This window comes from Alligator mississippiensis, chromosome 4 (genome assembly GCF_030867095.1).
Source record: "Alligator mississippiensis isolate rAllMis1 chromosome 4, rAllMis1, whole genome shotgun sequence".
NCBI classification, from domain to species: domain Eukaryota; kingdom Metazoa; phylum Chordata; order Crocodylia; family Alligatoridae; genus Alligator; species Alligator mississippiensis.
Window position 1 is genome coordinate 164,730,461 of NC_081827.1, and position 5,772 is coordinate 164,736,232.

At 58.8% G+C, this 5,772-nt stretch overlaps 1 protein-coding gene across 3 annotated transcripts in view; it reads right to left on the reverse strand.

Moving 5' to 3' along the window:
- Nucleotides 1-5,772, reverse strand: part of THRA (thyroid hormone receptor alpha) — a 61,011-nt gene that overhangs the window by 53,857 nt on the left and 1,382 nt on the right. Inside the window, exon 1 of one of the 3 annotated variants that reach the window (XM_059725467.1) lies at nucleotides 2,078-2,241. The exons of the other annotated variants lie outside the window; for them this stretch is intronic. The gene's annotated coding sequence lies outside the window, so the exon portion shown is untranslated. Of the gene's footprint in view, nucleotides 1-2,077; nucleotides 2,242-5,772 lie in introns of those variants that run through there. 3 annotated transcript variants of the gene reach the window in all.

Genomic DNA, 5,772 nt, shown 5'->3' on the forward strand with positions numbered 1-5,772 from the left:
AATTTGGGGCCGCAACACAGCAGGTGCTTCCAATTGAGGCTCTCCTGGGGAATCCCTGGGGCTCCCTGGCCTGCTGCCAGGCTGGTGCAGCAACTGCCTGCCCAAGCAGCCCCATGGCTTCTGTCCTCTGCCCAGCCAAGGCAGGGGGTCCCAAAGCCCCAGCATGCCGCAGCCCAGCACTCAGGCTTGGGCCTGGAGCAGTTTGAGGCCTAACATCAAGGGCTCCAGAGCCGCTGTGCCCCCTACTCTGCTGTGACAGTGTCTCATTCCCCTTACCTAACACCTGTTGTACTGGCTGCCAGCCTGTCCCCCTCAGCTTTGATAGCTAAGGTATACTGAGGCACCTGAGGCTCAGTCTTGCTGGCACCCCCTTGCCCCAGTTGGGAATGCCATGTGTCGAGTGAGCCACAGAGCCCAAATAAACTTGCTAAACCTCCTCAGGAAGTGTGTGTATGTGTGTGCGCGCATGCACATGTGCATATGTGTGTGCGCATGTGCGTGCAGGAGCCTTACCCAGACACTGCCCCAAGGAGCGTGGTGGGGCAGGGACAGACGCACCAGCCTTCCTCTCCTGACAGCTGAGTTGGGGCCTGCTTCCAATTCACACCCAAAATACTTCATTAAATATTTTCACCTGTGCCAACTGTGACCCTGAAGGGGACTTTTTTCCTCCTCAGCTGTGGAAAGATATGGGGCAGAAAAATGCCACCTTGCACCAAAATGCCAGCATTTGTTCCATCCCCAATACCCTAACAGTCTCCAAAAGGACTGCAGTCACCCACTAGGCTAGAGGGGTCGTGTCTATGTGGGCGGATGCCTGGGTTCTGGTCTCACTGTGGTTTGGGGGGGTGGGGGAGGGCTGTTTCTAACTTTGCCCCCACCTTGCTGGGCAAACCACCAAGGCGCTAGCTTTGGCTTTCCAACTGTGCCCACCACCATGGCATCAGGCCTCTCTCATTTGTCAAATGCAGCCAAGACCCCTGCACTCCCAGGCAGCCAGAGGTTATGGGAAGAGGGGCAGCTGTCTGTGGAGCAAGCCTGGAGGGTCACTATCGGGGCACTGCATTAATCCTTCCCTGCAACTTTCCCTGGAGAGTGTGTTCCTGTACCCCTTTGAAGGAGCACCTGGCATGGGCTGGCTCCCTGAGGATGCCCTATAGGTCCTGCCCTAGTGGCAGAAGGCAGTTCCTCTAAATTCAAACTGCAGGGAGCTGGGAGCTTTACCTCTCGCTCCCGCCTGAATCAAGCCTTTATGCCCTGGCCAGCCAGCCAAGCTCCCCGCGTGCGCTTCAGCTGATGTCTCCTAAAGAACTCATGCATGGGCTGGGGCCTTTCCCCCCATTCCTGCTCCCTCCAGGATCAGAGGATGGGGTTTGGGGGGGAAAGGGTGGTGCAAGCTTGCCTGTGAATGCTACTCAGCTCCTTCAGCTCAGCCAGCATGAACTCTGCCCCACTTCTCCTTGCTTCCTTGGGACCCTCTGCCGCTGATTTGGGAAGGGGGCAAGGGTCAGGCTGCCCTGGCTGGAGGCAGGGAGCACACCCAGGAGGCGCTCACAAGCATACATGCACGCAGCTGGCGGCAGGGCCCTGGCAGGAAGTCGCAAGACACAGGAGGAGCGAAGGAGCCTGGGGTGTCTGCATACGTGCCGGCTGCACACTGTGTACTGCACCGGAGCACTGCAAAGGAGGGGGGACTGCAGGGGGGGGCAGGACATCTAATTCAACAGGTTCCCAGCTTTGCTCCTCCCTGGAACTCCCTTGGTCACAATAAGGCTCTGCCCTTGGCCAGCACCTTCCTTCCAGAGCAACATGCGCTCGACAAACAGCTGCTCAGCAGCCTGCCAATGTCATGCCCATTACGGGGCTGGGAAGGGACTTGGCCAGCAGGGCTGGGAAGTGAACCCAGGTCTCTCAGCTCCCAGCTGTCTGCCGGACTAGGAAACACTTCTTGGAACCTAGGAGTCCGGGCTCAGCCCTGTGCCCGAACCACAACCTTCCCCAGAGCCAGACAGAGAAAACCCAGGCATCCGGGCTCCGCCTCCCCTGCTCTAGCCATTAGCCAATGCTCCCCTCCTACCTACATCCTGCTGCTCCAGAGCAACATGCAGAAGCTTGGGCTAGACAAGATTCAAAAGGCTCTGGAGGGATCCCAGCTCACGGTCCTTCATGGTGGGAGTGGAATGGAGCAGTACAGAGCCATGCTGCTCCTGCTTTCCTTGTGGGGGCCTGAGCTCTGCTCCTAGACTCTCCTTGCAGCTAGTGCAAAGCAAGCCCAGACTCCAGGAAAAGGCATGGTGGGGTGTGTGTGTGGGGGGGGGGAGGGTATTTCTCCAGTACTATGAGGGGGTGTCTTTAAAATATATGTATGCTAAGGCTCCACCCCCCAGCTGCTGAGACAGCCTCAGGCTCGCATGGGTTTTTTCAGACCAAACACTTCCCAAGAGGGTGGCGACCCACATTCAAGCAGCTCCTACCAGCTTCTGGCAGCAAGCGCCCAACCCAGGTGGAGGGGCCTAGCCTGCCCATCCCATGCATATGCATGCAAGGTGTGGGGGAGGGAGGCTGGGAACTGGGGCACCCCTGGCCCTTGGCTTTGGGGCCCACCCAGCCCTCCTGCTCTTACATGCCTGCCTAAATGTGATCCTTCCTCTGGAGCTCCCCCCACCTCCACACAAAGGTGTCAGAGGGCGGTGCCAGCCTGGGATGGGTGCCTCGCTGCCTGTGTGCCCTCAGGGGGCCCCCTGCTCTGCAGCTCCACGTATGGGGCTGAGACGATTATCCTGTGTAAAGGTCACACACTGCTGCACAGAGGGTGGGGGAGAGGTTGGGGGGGGGGAAGTCAAGCTGTGGAACTGAGCTTGCAACTCTGCTCCTGCCTGACTCGGCGGCTTTTTGCTGTGTGCTCCTCTGCAGCTCGCCATGTTTGTGGGTGCATGCACAGACAGCTGTCTGGGGCACCGGGTGCATGTGCTGGAAGGACACTGAGTGTGTGGGTGCATGGCTGGGAACATACATGTTGTACACCCACACCTGTGCACAGAGGGGCATGGTCTCTCCAGTGCACAAGTGTGGGGGCATGAATGCAGGGGGCAGGAGTCGCTGGCTGCATGGGAAGGGGTATGGGTTTGCATGGATTGGGCACATGCAGCCACATGCCGTCCATTTGTTGAGGGCAGGGACTTTTGCCAAGGGGAAAAAAATAAGCCATTAAGCCAGCTGCCAGCTCCTGATGAGCTCCCCACCCTGCATGGACCCCCGGGCAGAGGAAATATTAAAAATCCAAGGAACCGCTCCCCAGCTCCTCCAAACTGGTTCAACCAGGGCCTAGTGCAGGGGCATGTCTGTGCTCAGCTTCCCAGAAGGGAAGGAAGCAAAATCCCAGCAGCTCCCCTGGCCCAGTGCTGCCCCCACCCCATGATGCAATGTGACAGAGCAGGGAGTCCACCGATCTCCTCCCCCTACAGCTCCCCAAGGCCTCAGGCAGGGGTACCACCCCCTCCTCTCCCAGCTGGCCTCAGGGAAGGTGGTAGGGAAAGCCCATTTCCCATTGCCTGCCTCAGGCCTACACAAGGGTGTAAGGCAGGGGAGGAGCTGTGGAGTGGCTGCCAGCCCTAGAGAGGGCAACTTCTGGTGTGGGCACAGCCCAAGGTCATAGCGGGTAGGTCAGAAAAGTCAATGCAAGGTTTGCCAAGTGGCTGTCCCACCACACTGCTCTGCACCCCATGGCCCAGGACTGCCATGTGGGGCTCTGCTTGCGCAACTGCAGGGCTCAGTGTCATATGGGGGGGCCTGGCAACAACAGCATCTGAGGGCCAGCAACATTGCTGCCAGGGGCACCCCAGGCAGCGCAAACTGTGCTACTGCATGGGGCCATCACCATGAGCGCTTGCTGCATGGTGACTCTGTTTCATTTTGGGTATCTAAGAAAAGCTCTGCGCAGGATCCCTCAAAAAACCCTTTCTAGGAGCATGCAGGGGGTACACATGTCCACAAGCACTGACAGGCGTGCAGGTGCTCTTGCGTATGCCTATTGTAGGCAGGCAGGATACAAACACCAATGTGCACTTGGAAATCCCGGCTCTCACACACTGCTCATGCTTAGGCTTCACACACGAGGGGAGCTTCCAACATGGGGCCTCTTGCGGTAAAGCTGGATGGCCCCTGGCCTAGCTTGAGGGCCCATTTGAACAGCAGCTGTCAGTCCTGATGCAAGGGGCTGGAGGCTGAGTCCTGGCAGGGCCTTTCATGGTCTCTAAGTACCAGAGCTGTGATATGCACAGCCTCCCCGCCCCCTACCCCACCCAACAGAGCCCAGGGTTAACAGGAGCCCTGCCACACTGTGGCTAACTCCTGGGGCCGGGACCCAGGAGATCTGAATTCAACCCCCAGCATTGCCACAGATGCCTTGCCTGACCTTGAGCAAGTCACTTCATCTGCATGCCACTGCCTTCCCATTTCTGAAACAGGCCTGTTGACTCCATCTAGGTGCAATGCAACCTCTCTGGGGCAGGCGCTGTCAGGGTCCATGCAACGCCCAGCACGACAGGGCACTTACGTGCTGCTATAAACAAGCAGCACTCCTTTACCATGGCCTCCTCCCAGCAACAGAACAAGGCAGAAACACGCCCCCTGCCAAGTCCCCCCCCCCACGGCGGGAGGCAGCCTCAGCCAGACGGGAAAGCTGGCTCCGTTTCGGAAATAGATCAGATCTAACGTGACCATTAATTTTGTATGCGGTGATGGGAAAGCCGAGAAACCCATGGCAGGGGACACAGGCCACAGAGCAGAGAGCTCACAGAACGGCCCATGGAGTGACAGGCACAAACCGCTGTCCTGGTGACCCCAGCAGCCAGTGCTCTGACCCTGCCCCAGGCCACACGCAAGGCTGATTCTTCCTAGCTACATACCTGTCCTTACCTCACCCACTCACCCTGCTACAAGCCCCCTCCAACCACCAGGCACTCAGATGCCCTGAAAAAGCTGCCAGACAGCCTGGAGTTGCCAGGTCGGAAGGTGGCAGTGCCACACCCCTCTTCTTGCACTGAACCACATGGGAACGATTTGCAAGCTGGAGGGACAGTGCGAGGTCAGAGGTCACTCCCCCCCCCTCCAAACACCCACAACAACAAAACCTCCCTGCACAGAAATGACATGCACTCCTGCTGCTGTCTGCCAAGTGTGCAGAGAGGGGTGGGGACAGGCCGAGTGCGCAGCTCTGGCCCCAGCATGTCCCACCCAGTCGTCTCCAGAATCCCCCCTACCAAGGCTAACACATCCAGGACGCACAGGACAGCCACAGCCGCAGGGGAATGTCAGTCCAATGTGGCCAGGCATTTTGAGTGAGTGACATTTCACAACGCCAGGCTGGGGGGATGTAACAAATGCAAAAGCCCGACTTTCTACCTGGCCCTTAGCATTCAGGCACCCCCAGCAGAATCATGCTCCCAGCCTGCTCCCTCCCTGCCCCTTTGCCTTTGGAGCGGGCTGCCCATGGCTGTCACTCCTGTCACTCTCGTTCACACAGCCTCAGCCACGGACACCATGGCAGTCGCTGCTGCGCCCACGCCGCCCGTCTGGAGCCTCCCTCTCTTGGGGAGGGGAACCCCATTGGAAGGGGTCCTTCCAACCCAGCCTACTCCCTGTTCCCCTTCCTCCCACATCAGGGTCCGTGCCCTACCATGCCAGGAGGGGACGGAGTGGGGATGGACGGGAGGAAGGATAAAGAGCTCTGCAAGCCCCCACCCCTTTCTGCCACCAAAGCTGCATGCTGGA